The following is a 14,523-nucleotide window of genomic DNA, read 5'->3' as shown; positions in this document are numbered from 1 at the left end:
CGAAACGCGTGCGCTCCGGTCCAAGAGAGCCTGTCGCCAGGCAAAGAGCGCCGCCGTCTGCAGCAGTTCAAACGTAGCGTCACCGAGTCACAATCATTACGCCAAAAATGTCTGATTTTCCACAGCAGATCGCTCGGCGTGACGAAATGGGTGCCGTGTCGATTGGACTGAGCAGTTAAAGGGCCGGTACACAAATTCTGTTTCCACCCCTAAATATAATGAGTCCTTCAATTCCGAATTTCTAAAATCCCCAGAAAGCGGATTTTTATATTCGATAACTTTTTCTAGTGTAGTAATAAAGATGGCCGCCTCGTATCGCCATCCTTGACCCGTCTTTGACGCGGCGGTAATAATATTGCGTTGTTTTATCTCCGTGTGCCGGACCCGAATTCCCCCCCATGTGACCCATCCGTCTCCCGCCTGCCCCCCCCGGGGCGCCTATTTTACAGGCTCTGCGAATATACGAGGCACGGATACGGCCGGCGGCCGCCGCACGTCCGGGAGGCAGCGACATCGTTTTTCATGGCGGGAACACGGAACGACTTTCACGGCCGGATATAAAGGTTTAGTGCGCCAGTAAAAAAGATGGCTTCTCGGCGGGCAACGAGAGCGGTAAATCTGCGCTCCGACGCGTCCCGTAAGTGGCGAGAAGGAGAGAAGAATAGATCTGCGGCTTTATCGCCCCGGGAACACGCCGAGACGCAGCGCTGCGATTCGCTGATAATATCTGCCAGAGGTTCAAAGGGAGAGATGGGGAGAAGAACCTGGCTGGGTGCACGACGGGTAACCAGTACAATCATTACCTGGGCCCAGGAGCTTACCATCTACCAGTACAATTATTACCTGGGCCCAGGAGCTTACCATCTACCAGTACAATCATTACCTGGGCCTAGGAGCTTACCATCTACCAGTACAATCATTACCTGGGCCTAGGAGCTTACCATCTACCAGTACAATCATTACCTGGGCCCAGGAGCTTACCATCTACCAGTACAATGATCCCTTGGGCCCAGGAGCTTACCATCTACCAGTACAATGATCACCTGGTCCCAGGAGCTTACCATCTACCAGTACAATCATTACCTGGGCCCAGGAGCTTACCATCTACCAGTACAATCATTACCTGGGCCCAGGAGCTTACCATCTACCAGTACAATGATAACCTGGTCCCAGGAGCTTACCATCTACCAGTACAATGATAACCTGGTCCCAGGAGCTTACCATCTACCAGTACAATCATTACCTGGGCCCAGGAGCTTACCATCTACCAGTACAATGATAACCTGGTCCCAGGAGCTTACCATCTACCAGTACAATCATTACCTGGTCCCAGGAGCTTACCATCTACCAGTACAATCATTACCTGGGCCCAGGAGCTTACCATCTACCAGTACAATGATCACCTGGGCCCAGGAGCTTACCATCTACCAGTACAATGATCAACTGGGCCCAAGAGCTTACCATCTACCAGTACACTGATCACCTGGGCCCAGGAGCTTACCATCTACCAGTACAATGATCACCTGGGCCCAGGAGCTTACCATCTACCCGTACAATGATCACCTGGGCCCAGGAGCTTACCATCTACCAGTACAGTGATCACCTGGGCCCAGGAGCTTACCATCTACCAGTACAATGATCACCTGGGCCCAGGAGCTTACCATCTACCAGTACAATGATCACCTGGGCCCAGGAGCTTACCATCTACCAGTACAATAATCACCTGGTCCCAGGAGCTTACCATCTACCAGTACAATGATCACCTGGTCCCAGGAGCTTACCATCTACCAGTATAATCATCAACTGGGCCCAGGAGCTTACCATCTACCAGTACAATGATCACCTGGGCCTAGGAGCTTACCATCTACCAGTACAGTGATCACCTGGTCCCAGGAGCTTACCATCTACCAGTACAATGATAACCTGGGCCCAGGAGCTTACCATCTACCAGTACAGTGATCACCTGGTCCCAGGAGCTTACCATCTACCAGTACAATAATCACCTGGGCCCAGGAGCTTACCATCTACCAGTACAATAATCACCTGGGCCCAGGAGCTTACCATCTACCAGTACAATGATCACCTGGTTCCATGGATGACGGTAGATCCAAAGAACATTGAGGAAAGTTGTACAATGTGTGGACATCTTTAGAGGGAATTGATTGATTTTCCACAGCTGATTACTCGGCACTGTAATGATTCCTGGGTGTGATGGCGCCGGGGGGGGGGGAGGGTAAATCCCAGTTCATTAACATGGAACGTTTTGTCCCGGATGAGAAGATCGATCTGCCTGTCTGGGGAGACGCTCCACAAGCGCCCATCGGGGACACCCAGAGCGCCGGCGATAATCCGTCACCATCCCCCGACCAGCGGTGACATCCATGGCGGATAATTGGATGATTCAGTCGTTACAAATCAAATTTGGCGTCTTCCCAATCGGATTGGCGGCTCCGGCGCTCTCGGCCAGCGACTGCGCTAATTCAATCCGGAGGACGCCGCGGGTCCATTATGTGCGGCGGTGACCCCGTCATGTGATCGCCCTTTACTGAAGTCTGGGACGCCATTCTCCCCCCTCCCCCCTGCGCAGTCCGCGGCCTGACATTTGGCGGGATGCGTAAATGGCGCGGTATTTATCAGGAGCACCCAGACCCGTCACCGAATGTCACCCGCTGACTGCGAGCCAATCGCTGGGGACGCCACGACCAGACGCTCTGAGCTCACAACTGTCAATGCGTCAAAATAAATCGACCGCCATTTATTCCAACTCTCGTCGGAGGAGCGCGGCGTTGTTGCGTCAGGGCGCCGTGTTAGTGCAGGTAGCGCGTGTTGCAGTAACGCTCATTAACACGGATGTTCCCGCGGTGCACCGCACTGGGAAGGCGTGAGCGGGTGATAGAGGGCGTGGTCACGCCGGTCCATTCTATGTGAATAAGGCCCAACCCACGAGGATCCTCGCCGCTGTTATCTCTGCCCAACACCGCACACATTGACAACCGTGCGACGTGCTGAGGGGGGGGGGGGCGCTGGATTGTACTATATGTGGGAGTTAGAGGGGGGGGGCATTCAAAATGAGTAAAGGCCCATTTTTTGCGGTAATGAACGGCGGCCGCCAATCCTCCAAAACCTCCCCAAAAATCAAACGGGACACCAAATCTGAGATGACCGGGGGGGAGGAGGGGGGCATTACAAGTGACCCACTTACTGCCTGCTCACCCCCTGTCCCCCCTGGTGGGTTCTGCCTTTTCCCCCCTTGGCCCCCCTGGTGGGTTCTGCCTTTTCACCCCCTGGCCCCCCTGGTGGGTTCTGCCTTTTCACCCCCTGGCCCCCCTGGTGGGTTCTGCCTTTTCCCCCCTTGGCCTCCCTGGTGGGTTCTGCCTTTTCCCCCCTTGGCCCCCCTGGTGGGTTCTGCCTGCTCACCCCCTGGCCCCCCTGGTGGGTTCTGCCTTTTCACCCCCTGGCCCCCCTGGTGGGTTCTGCCTTTTCACCCCCTGGCCCCCCTGGTGGGTTCTGCCTGCTCACCCTCTGGCCCCCCTGCCTGTTTGCCCCCCAGGTCCTTGTGGGCTCTGCCTGCTTTTCTCTTGACCCCCCTGAAAGGCAGGTGCCTATGAGGGGTTAATGTTGTTGAGCAGTGATTTGTCTCCTCTGAGTCAGCCAGCTGCAGATCGTTACAATGTCAGTGTGTGGGGGGATCTGAGGAAATGATTGGATGTCGGTGTGTGGGGGGATCTGAGGAAATGATTGGATGTCAGTGTGTGGGGGGATCTGAGGAAATGATTGGATGTCAGTGTGTGGGGGGATCTGAGGAAATGATTGGATGTCAGTGTGTGGGGGGATCTGAGGAATTGATTGGATGTCAGTGTGTGGGGGGATCTGAGGAAATGATTGGATGTCAGTGTGTGGGGGGATCTGAGGAAATGATTGGATGTCAGTGTGTGGGGGGATCTGAGGAAATGATTGGATGTCAGTGTGTGGGGGGATCTGAGGAAATGATTGGATGTCAGTGTGTGGGGGGATCTGAGGAAATGATTGGATGTCAGTGTGTGGGGGGATCTGAGGAAATGATTGGATGTCGGTGTGTGGGGGGATCTGAGGAAATGATTGGATGTCAGTGTGTGGGGGGATCTGAGGAAATGATTGGATGTCGGTGTGTGGGGGGATCTGAGGAAATGATTGGATGTCAGTGTGTGGGGGGATCTGAGGAAATGATTGGATGTCGGTGTGTGGGGGGATCTGAGGAAATGATTGGATGTCAGTGTGTGGGGGGATCTGAGGAAATGATTGGATGTCAGTGTGTGGGGGGATCTGAGGAAATGATTGGATGTCGGTGTGTGGGGGGATCTGAGGAATTGATTGGATGTCAGTGTGTGGGGGGATCTGAGGAAATGATTGGATGTCAGTGTGTGGGGGGATCTGAGGAAATGATTGGATGTCAGTGTGTGGGGGGATCTGAGGAAATGATTGGATGTCAGTGTGTGGGGGGATCTGAGGAATTGATTGGATGTCAGTGTGTGGGGGGATCTGAGGAATTGATTGGATGTCAGTGTGTGGGGGGATCTGATTGGCTTCCTGGCCTGGCCTAAGAATGTAGATGGGAACATCGGCCAAGATGGGAAGCTGTCTGCCTGGCCCCTGATTTGGGGGGGCCCCAGTCGGGGTTCCCTGAGGGACTGGGAACCTGAGGATTCTTAGGTGGGGTACAAAATCAGCCGAAAACCTTCATCTGAGGAACGATTTAATGTGTTTGCAGTACGTCCACGAAAAATCGGATAGGAAAGACCGCGCCTGATCTGAAGTTGCTGACAACCCGGAAGTCTGGGAACAAAAGTCCCAAAAATAAAATGGGAGGAGAAATTTGGTGAACATTTATGCACAACGGTAATGAAAATCGGGGGATATTTCGTCCGATTTCCGTCAAGTGTGTACGGGGCTTTACTAGACAGCATGGACTTCCTGCCAATCATGGACCCCAGGGACACTTGCTGCCTCTTGTGGACCCTTCCCTGTAAAGGACTCTGGACCTGGCTGTTATTCAGGTAGGATCACCTCATTGGATACAGGAATGTGGGGGAGGGGAACTCTTCCTGTATGTTTACCTTCTTCATTTAAGTCTCTGTTAATTAATTGCCCTGTCTGACGTCTCTCAAAGGGGTGCATGCGCAGCATACCTACAGTACAGGGCTTGCAACACAGCAAGGGGGGGGCGGAGCGAGAGGAAGATGCAACACAAGGGGGCGGAGTGAGAGGAAGATGCAACACAAGGGGGCGGAGTGAGAGGAAGATGCAACACAACAAGGGGGGGCGGAGTGAGAGGAAGATGCAACACAACAAGGGGGGGGCGGAGCTAGAGGATGATGCAACACAACAAGAGGGGGAGGAGCAAGAGGAAGATACAACAAGGGGGGGGCGGAGCGAGAGGAAGATGCAACACAACAAGGGGGGGGGGGCGGAGTGAGAGGAAGATGCAACACAACAAGGGGGGGGGCGGAGTGAGAGGAAGATGCAATACAAAGGGGGGGGCGGAGTGAGAGGAAGATGCAACACAACAAGGGGGGGGGCGGAGTGAGAGGAAGATGCAACACAACAAGGGGGGGGGGGCGGAGTGAAAGGAAGATGCAACACAGCAAGGGGGCGGAGTGAGAGGAAGCTGCAACACAGCAAGGGGGCGGAGTGAGAGGAAGATGCAACACAACAAGGGGGGGCGGAGCGAGAGGAAGATACAACACAACAAGGGGGGCGGAGCGAGAGGAAGATACAACACAACAAGGGGGGCGGAGCGAGAGGAAGATGCAACACAACAGGGGGGGGCGGAGCGAGAGGAAGATGCAACACAACAGAGGGGGGCGGAGCGAGAGGAAGATGCAATACACAAGTCTGACACAGGGAGCGCTGTCCAGGTGAGGGTAATGTGGTGTTGCCAAGGACTACAGTATTGTGTCATTGCTTAAAGCAGCCAATCAGCCAGGAAAGGGGTGACTGGCAGAAGTGACGGTCACTCTGGTAGAGGAGGGGGTTAAGCACTCCGCACCTCCACAAGCGGCTGGTTCCCCCACTTTCTGGGACCGGACCTGCAGCACGGAGTGCCTAGGGACCCAACCTGGAGTCACAGAAGAGAAGTGTGTAGTGGGAGGGGTCACTGGGAGGGAGGTGACGTCATCTGCTGGATTGGTGGCGTTCGGCAGTACCAACCTCAAAATGCGGCACACCTGGGGGTGGGGTCATCAGTGTACGGAGTCACAGAGAGTGAGGTGATGTCATTGCAGATCACTTCTAAGTCCGGAGACCTGCCTTAATGTTCTCTGTCACATGGCCACAGCTCCCTTTTTTTTTCTTTGTCCACACGGGTGATAAGCATCGCCCACACCCTAGTCTGATGGGCCCTCTGCATACTCACCCCTGGTGGGCTCTTACTCCCTGCTGGCCCCCTGACAGATCTACCTGCTCACTCCCTTGGCCCCCCTGGAAGATCTTCTTGCTTACACCCCTCACCCCCTGGCGGGTCTTCATCCTCAGCCCTCTCCTTGTAGATTTACCCGCTGGCCCTCTCTTGGTAGATTTACCTGCTGGCCCTCTCTTGGTAGATTTACCCGCTGGCCCTCTCTTGGTAGATTTACCCGTTGGCCCTCTCTTGGTAGATTTACCCGCTGGCCTTCTCTTGGTAGATTTACCTGCTGGCCCTCTCTTGGTAGATTTACCTGCTGGCCCTCTCTTGGTAGATTTACCTGCTGGCCCTCTCTTGGTAGAATTATCTGCTGGCCCTCTCTTGGTAGATTTACCTGCTGGCCCTCTCTTGGTAGATTTACCTGCTGGCCCTCTCTTGGTAGATTTACCTGCTGGCCCTCTCTTGGTAGATTTACCTGCTGGCCCTCTCTTGGTAGATTTACCTGCTGGCCCTCTCTTGGTAGATTTACCTGCTGGCCCTCTCTTGGTAGATTTACCTGCTGGCCCTCTCTTGGTAGATTTACCCGTTGGCCCTCTCTTGGTAGATTTACCTGCTGGCCCTCTCTTGGTAGATTTACCCGCTGGCCCTCTCTTGGTAGAATTATCTGCTGGCCCTCTCTTGGTAGATTTACCTGCTGGCCCTCTCTTGGTAGATTTACCTGCTGGCCCTCTCCTGGTAGATTTACCTGCTGGCCCTCTCTTGGTAGTTTTACCTGCTGGCCCTCTCCTGGTAGATTTACCTGCTGGCCCTCTCTTGGTAGATTTACCCGCTGGCCCTCTCCTGGTAGATTTACCTGCTGGCCCTCTCTTGGTAGTTTTATCTGCTGGCCCTCTCCTGGTAGATTTACCCGCTGGCCCTCTCCTGGTAGATTTACATGCTGGCCTCTTCTTGGTAGATTTACCTGCTGGCCCTCTCTTGGTAGAGTTACCCGCTGGCCCTCTCCTGGTAGATTTACCCGCTGGCCCTCTCCTGGTAGATTTACCCGCTGGCCCTCTCCTGGTAGATTTACCCGCTGGCCTCCTCTTGGTAGATTTACCTGCTGGCCCCCTCTTGGTAGATTTACCTGCTGGCCCCCTCTTGGTAGATTTACCTGCTGGCCCTCTCTTGGTAGATTTACCCGCTGGCCCTCTCCTGGTAGTTTTACCCGCTGGCCCTCACTTGGTAGATTTACCCGCTGGCCCTCTCCTGGTAGTTTTACCCGCTGGCCCTCTCTTGGTAGATTTACCTGCTGGCCCTCTCCTGGTAGATTTACCTGCTGGCCTTCTCTTGGTAGATTTACCCGCTGGCCCTCTCCTGGTAGTTTTACCCGCTGGCCCTCTCTTGGTAGATTTACCTGCTGGCCCTCTCCTGGTAGATTTACCTGCTGGCCTTCTCTTGGTAGATTTACCTGCTGGCCTTCTCTTGGTAGATTTACCTGCTGGCCTTCTCTTGGTAGATTTACCAGCTGGCCCTCTCCTGGTAGATTTACCTGCTGGCCCTCTCTTGGTAGATTTACCTGCTGGCCCTCTCTTGGTAGAATTATCTGCTGGCCCTGTCTTGGTAGATTTACCTGCTGGGGCCCCCCCTGGCAGATTCCCTGTGGGGGCCCCTGGCAGATTTACCTTCTGGGGGAGGTGTCCTAGTAGATTTACCTGCTCACCCCCCCCTGGTAGGTCTCGCTCACCCCCCCTGGTAGGTCTCGCTCACCCCCCCTGGTAGGTCTCGCTCACCCTCCCCGACGGCTCTGCCTGCTGCCCCCCTGGCCCTGTCTCTTCCTCCTTTGTGTTGGGTATATAAAGGGAAGCCTCCAGTCACCCCGAGCCTCCGCCAGGAATTGTCACATTTTATCGCCCTATCGGGGCTGAGTGACCCCCGGCGCTCCTTTCATCTCCTCCGGCAGCAATCACCGGCCATTGTCAGCGCTAATCGCTTTCCAGCGCTTCTCCCATTCACCGCGGACAGCGATGTGTACTGTGTGTCCCCGCCGCGCATTCACCAACGCCGACCGCCCAGACTGACGTCCTCAGCTGACCTTCACCGTCTCACCACCCCCCATCCACAGACAGCTCACAGGTAGATTGTCAGCTCACAGGACGAGCCCCTCACTATATATAACATAGGACTGCTCAGGTGAGCTCACAGGTATGGGGTCTGTAGATTGTCAGCTCACAGGACGAGTCTCTCATATAATATAGGACTGCTCAGGTGAGATCACAGGTATCGGTCTGTAGATTGTCAGCTCACAGGACTGCTCAGACTTCAGATTCTATTTATTTGTAATTTCTCCTCCATAAAATAATTTTTTCAGGCATCATCCAGGGTCACCATCTATTTCCTGGTCTGCGGTGGCCCCTCAGAGATGACACAATCATGTAAATCCTGGTGCCTGTGCTGTTCTTGGCGGTGTTGACAAACGTCTGACACAAATCAGCCCCTGCTGCCGCCTCTCACCGTGTGACTGGATACAATGTTGCAATGTTGCCCAGGTGATCATTGTACTGGTAGATGGTAAGCTCCTAGGCCCAGATGATCATTGTACTGGTAGATAGTAAGCTGCTGGGCCCAGGTGATCATTGTACTGGTAGATGGTAAGCTCCTGGGCGCAGGTGATTGTGGTCCCAGCAGACGGCAAGCTCTTGAGCCCAGGTGATAATAGTCTTTGCAGATGGTTAGCTGATTGACCCAGCTGATCACTGTCCTGGTAGATGGTAAGGTCCCCTGCCAAGGCGGTCACGGTCCTGGTAGATGGTAAGCTCCCGGGCCCAGGCGGTCACGGTCCTGGTAGATGGTAAGCTCCCGGGCCCAGGCGGTCACGGTTTTGGTGGATGGTAAGTTCCCGGGCCCAGGTGGTCACGGTTTTGGTGGATGGTAAGCTCCCCTGCCCAGGTGGTCACGGTCCTGGTAGATGGTAAGTTCCCGGGCCCAGGCGGTCACGGTCCTGGTAGATGGTAAGCTCCCGGGCCCAGGCGGTCACGGTTTTGGTGGATGGTAAGCTCCCGGGCCCAGGCGGTCACGGTCCCGGTAGATTGTAAGCTTCCGGGCCCAGGCGGTCACGGTCCTGGTAGATGGTAAGCTCCCGGGCCCAGGTGGTCATGGTCCTGGTAGATGGTAAGCTCCCGGGCCCAGGTGGTCATGGTCCTGGTAGATGGTAAGCTCCCGGGCCCAGGCGGTCACGGTCCTGGTAGATGGTAATCCTCAATAAAATAGATTGCAAGCTCTGTGGTCACCAGTCCTAAGCTTCCATTTATAATTCTAACATTAGATTGTGAGCTCTTGGGACAGCTGTAGCGCTCTTTGTGCCCTTTAACGTGATTTATGGGGTGTCTGCGGGGTACACGGCGGCGGTGTGGGGAGCCCAGGGACCGTCTGACAGGTCCTCTCCATCTTCCCCCCTCCACCTGGAGCTCTGGGACTTCCTGACATTTGTGTGGAATGAAGACGCTTTCCTCCATGTCGCCTCCCCCACACACACGGTCCCCGGCCCCTTCATTAAGGCGGCTCACTGGGCGGTGTGGAGCTGGAGCAGCCTCGTCTGATGGAGACGAAAGTTCTGCCCAGCAACAGCCAAAACTGGAACATTTTATTTATTAAAGGAGAACTCCACCCAAAATTCACATTCGCCATACTCCACCTATAACCGGAACTTCAATTCTAGGAGGCGGAGCCCACACCATCCATCATCAGAGGGAGGAGGAGCCCATACCGCCCATCATCAGAGGGAGGAGGAGCCCATACCGCCCATCATCAGAGGGAGGAGGAGCCCACACCGTCCATCATCAGAGGGAGGAGGAGCCCATACCGCCCATCATCAGAGGGAGGAGGAGCCCACACCGTCCATCATCAGAGGGAGGAGGAGCCCATACCGCCCATCATCAGAGGGAGGCGGAGCCCATACCGCCCATCATCAGAGGGAGGAGGAGCCCATACCGCCCATCATCAGAGGGAAGAATGTCCACCAATCACATCTCATGGCGCAGTGGGCGGTCCCATTCTATAACGAAGGCTTCAGGGAAAGATTGGATTTGGAGATCTGTGGTGTACATGGATTGTATGGTGGTGCTTTGTATTTCTCTATCTCTGATCAATGTTTATAAACAATGTTACTTTGTATCTCTCTATCTCTGATCAATGTTTATAAACAATGTTACTTTGTATCTCTCTATCTCCCGTCTGATCAATGTTTATAAACAATGTTACTTTGTATCTCTCTATCTCCCGTCTGATCAATGTTTATAAACAATGTTACTTTGTATCTCTCTATCTCCTGTCTGAGCAATGTTTATAAACAATGTTACTTTGTATCTCTCTATCTCCTGTCTGATCAATGTTTATAAACAATGTTACTTTGTATCTCTCTATCTCCCGTCTGATCAATGTTTATAAACAATGTTACTTTGTATCTCTCTATTTCCCGTCTGATCAATGTTTATAAACAATGTTACTTTGTATCTCTCTATCTCCTGTCTGATCAATGTTTATAAACAGTGTTACTTTGTATCTCTCTATTTCCCGTCTGATCAATGTTTATAAACAATGTTACTTTGTATCTCTCTATCTCCTGTCTGATCAATGTTTATAAACAATGTTACTTTGTATCTCTCTCCTGTCTGATCAATGTTTATAAACAATGTTACTTAGGAGATAGAGAGATACAAAGTAACATTGTTTATAAACATTGATCAGACGGGAGATAGAGAGATACAAAGTAACATTGTTTATAAACATTGATCAGACAGGAGATAGAGAGATACAAAGTAACATTGTTTATAAACATTGCTCAGACAGGAGATAGAGAGATACAAAGTAACATTGTTTATAAACATTGATCAGACAGGAGATAGAGAGATACAAAGTAACATTGTTTATAAACATTGATCAGACGGGAGATAGAGAGATACAAAGTAACATTGTTTATAAACATTGATCAGACAGGAGATAGAGAGATACAAAGTAACATTGTTTATAAACATTGATCAGACAGGAGATAGAGAGATACAGTCTGATCAAGGTTTATAAACAATGTTACTTTGTATCTCTCTATCTCCTGTCTGATCAATGTTTATAAACAATGTTACTTTGTATCTCTCTATCTCCCCTCTGATCAATGTTTATAAACAATGGAGGGGTATGACATGGGATGGAGGAGGGGATGGAGGGAGATAACTTTGGGTGGAGGAGGGGCTGGAGGGGAATAATATGAAATGGAGGCGGGGCTGAAGGGGTATAACTTGGGATGGAGGCAGGGGAGGGAGAGGTATAATTTGGGATGGAGGCGGGGCTGGGAGAAGGATAACTTGGGCTGGAGGGGTATAACCTTGGGATGGAGGCGGGGCTGGAGGGGTATAACCTTGGGATGGAGGCGGGGCTGGAGGGGTATAACCTTGGGATGGAGGCGGGGCTGGAGGGGTATAACCTTGGGATGGAAGGGTATAACTTGGGCTGGAGGGGTACAATCTTGGCATGGAGGCGGGGCTGGAGGGGTACAGCCTTGGAATGGAGGCGGGGCTGAAGGGGTATAACTCTGGATGGAGGCGGGGCTGGAAGGGTATAACTTGGGATGGAGGCGGGGCTGGAGGGGTACAACCTTGGGATGGAGGCGGGGCTGGAGGGGTACAACCTTGGGATGGAGGTGGGGCTGGAAGGGTATAACTTGGGATGGAGGTGGGGCTGGAAGGGTATAACTTGGGATGTAGGTGGGGCTGGAAGGGTATAGGGTGGCTGAAGGGTTGTTACATGGGCTGCGTTTATTATTAGCACCCTCTGGGGGGAGGAGTTGGGACATTTAAAGGGGAATAGCTCTGTACACTGCAGGGATATTGGGAAATCTTACTACAGATTCTCACCTGCTTCTGCCCTGCTGATACAGAGATCGGATTCCCCACTTACAGTCAGTAGTCCATGGAGTTCAACCAATAAACGAAAGGAAGCCCCGCGAGTACAGAGCCCCAACCCCTAGTGCTGAAATCTTGAGAAATGCGCCCCGGGGTGGGGGTTGTGCCGTGTGACCGCTGCGGTAGCGCCCCGCGCTGGTAGCCTCTGGTTGAAGCAGGCGGTCCCGCGAACACGTAATCTGTGCCGAGATTCCATTGTCTGACCCCCATTGCCCAATAAAACCGCCAACACCCCGGCTGAGCCCCCCCAGACTCTCCAATATAAGGAGCCGCGCCGCCATTCTGTGAGCGATGAGGCCCCTCCCCCCCACCTCCGATCCATCAGTGACGGGGACAATGGGAAAATCAATGGCGGGAAATCAGCAGCCTGTCCTCTATTGTGCTGATGAGGAGTAAATTTCCTCCATCTCATTGCCGGTGTCACTCCCGCCTGGCGTCTCGCAATTTACGGTCTGCCGACGCAACAGAAAATTGGGAGAGGTGCGCATTTCCTTATCGCGGGGAGATGAGAGGCCGCGCAAATTTACTGATGAGGACTCTGATAACGAGGCCCCGGCCTGACCCTCCCCCGCCTCCAACCGTTACATTTTATCTTGTTTTTTTTTTCTTTTATCGCCTTGGATTAATAGAACGTTTCGTCGCCGTCTTCGTAGGCAAAAAATGCGTCCTCCAAGATGGCGGTAACGAGATTTCTAATATCAGTTCGGCTCTTCCTTCTCTTGTGTTGCCAGTTTGGACCTGCGGAAACGTCGGCGTTCGTCCTTCCGTTTGGTCATGGCCAGAGCTGGATCTCTCCCTACACCCTGATAGGGCGATGTCACCCAATAGGGGGGATATAGAGAGGCGGCTTCATGGATCAAGGCTGCAATGATGTCATCCCCCTTCCTTCACTGATCACTTAGACTGTACAATGTAACTTTGTATCCAGTCACAAGGTGAGAGGCGGCAGCAGGGGCTGATCTGTGTCAGACATTTGTGAACACAGCCAAGAACTGCACAAGCACTACCGATATCAAAAATGTCTGGGACCAGGAGCTTACTATCTACTAGGATCATGACTGCCAGGGCCCAGGAGCTTACCATCTATCAGTACAATGATCACCTGGGCTCAGGAGCTTACCATCTAACAGTACAGTAATCACCTGGGCCCAGGAGCTTACCATCTACTAGTACAGTGATCACCTGGGCCCAGGAGCTTACCATCTACCAGTACAATGATCACCTGAGCCCAGGAGCTTACCATCTACCAGTACAATGCTCACCTGGTCCCAGGAGCTTACCATCTACCAGTATAATGATCACCTGGGCCCAGGAGCTTACCATCTACCAGTACAATGATCACCTGGGCCTAGGAGCTTACCATCTACCAGTATAATGATCACCTGGTCCCAGGAGCTTACCATCTACCAGTACAATGATCACCTGGTCCCAGGAGCTTACCATCTACCAGTACAATGATCACCTGGTTCCAGGAGCTTACCATCTACCAGTACAATCATTGCCTTGTCCCAGGAGCTTACCATCTACCAGTACAGTGATCACCTTGTCCCAGGAGCTTACCATCTACCAGTACAATGATCACCTGGGCCCAGGAGCTTACTATCTACCAGTACAGTGATCACCTGGGCCCAGGAGCTTACCATCTACCAGTACAATCATCACCTGGACCCAGGAGCTTACCATCTACCAGTACAATGATCACCTGGTCCCAGGAGCTTACCATCTACCAGTACAGTGATCACCTGGGCCCAGGAGCTTACCATCTACCAGTACAATCATCACCTGGGCCCAGGAGCTTACCATCTACCAGTACAATGATCACCTGGGCCCAGGAGCTTACCATCTACAAGTACAGTGATCACCTAGGCCCAGGAGCTTACCATCTACCAGTACAATGATCAACCGGGCCCAGGAGCTTACCATCTACCAGTACAATGATCAACCGGGCCCAGGAGCTTACCATCTACCAGTACAATGATCACCTGGGTAACACTGTAACTTTGTATCCAATCACAAGGTGAGAGGCGGCAGCAGGGGCTGATCTGTGTCAGTCATTTGTGATCACAGTCAGGAACTGCACAGGCACCAGGATCTCCATAATTGTGTCATCTCTGAGCCGCCATCTCAGACCAGGAAATAGATGGTGACCCTGGATGATGCCTGAACAAATATGGCGCCGCCGTTCCGGAGAGGAGATTAAATAAAGGCATTGTC

General features: G+C 52.8%; 1 long non-coding RNA gene across 1 annotated transcript; it reads right to left on the bottom strand.

Moving 5' to 3' along the window:
- Nucleotides 1-1,646: 1,646 nt before the first annotated feature.
- On the bottom strand, nt 1,647-14,231 carry LOC309569665. The gene is made up of 3 exons (XR_014226085.1): nt 13,892-14,231; nt 13,572-13,771; nt 1,647-2,003 (listed from the first exon to the last, which is right to left on the bottom strand). It is a non-coding gene; the product is annotated as an uncharacterized lncRNA (long non-coding RNA).
- Nucleotides 14,232-14,523: the final 292 nt, after the last annotated feature.

This window comes from Pelophylax lessonae (genome assembly GCF_965119305.1).
Source record: "Pelophylax lessonae genome assembly, chromosome: 13".
NCBI lineage: Eukaryota > Metazoa > Chordata > Amphibia > Anura > Ranidae > Pelophylax > Pelophylax lessonae.
Note: the sequence above shows the minus strand (reverse complement) of the source record. Positions and strands in the feature narration are given on the sequence as shown.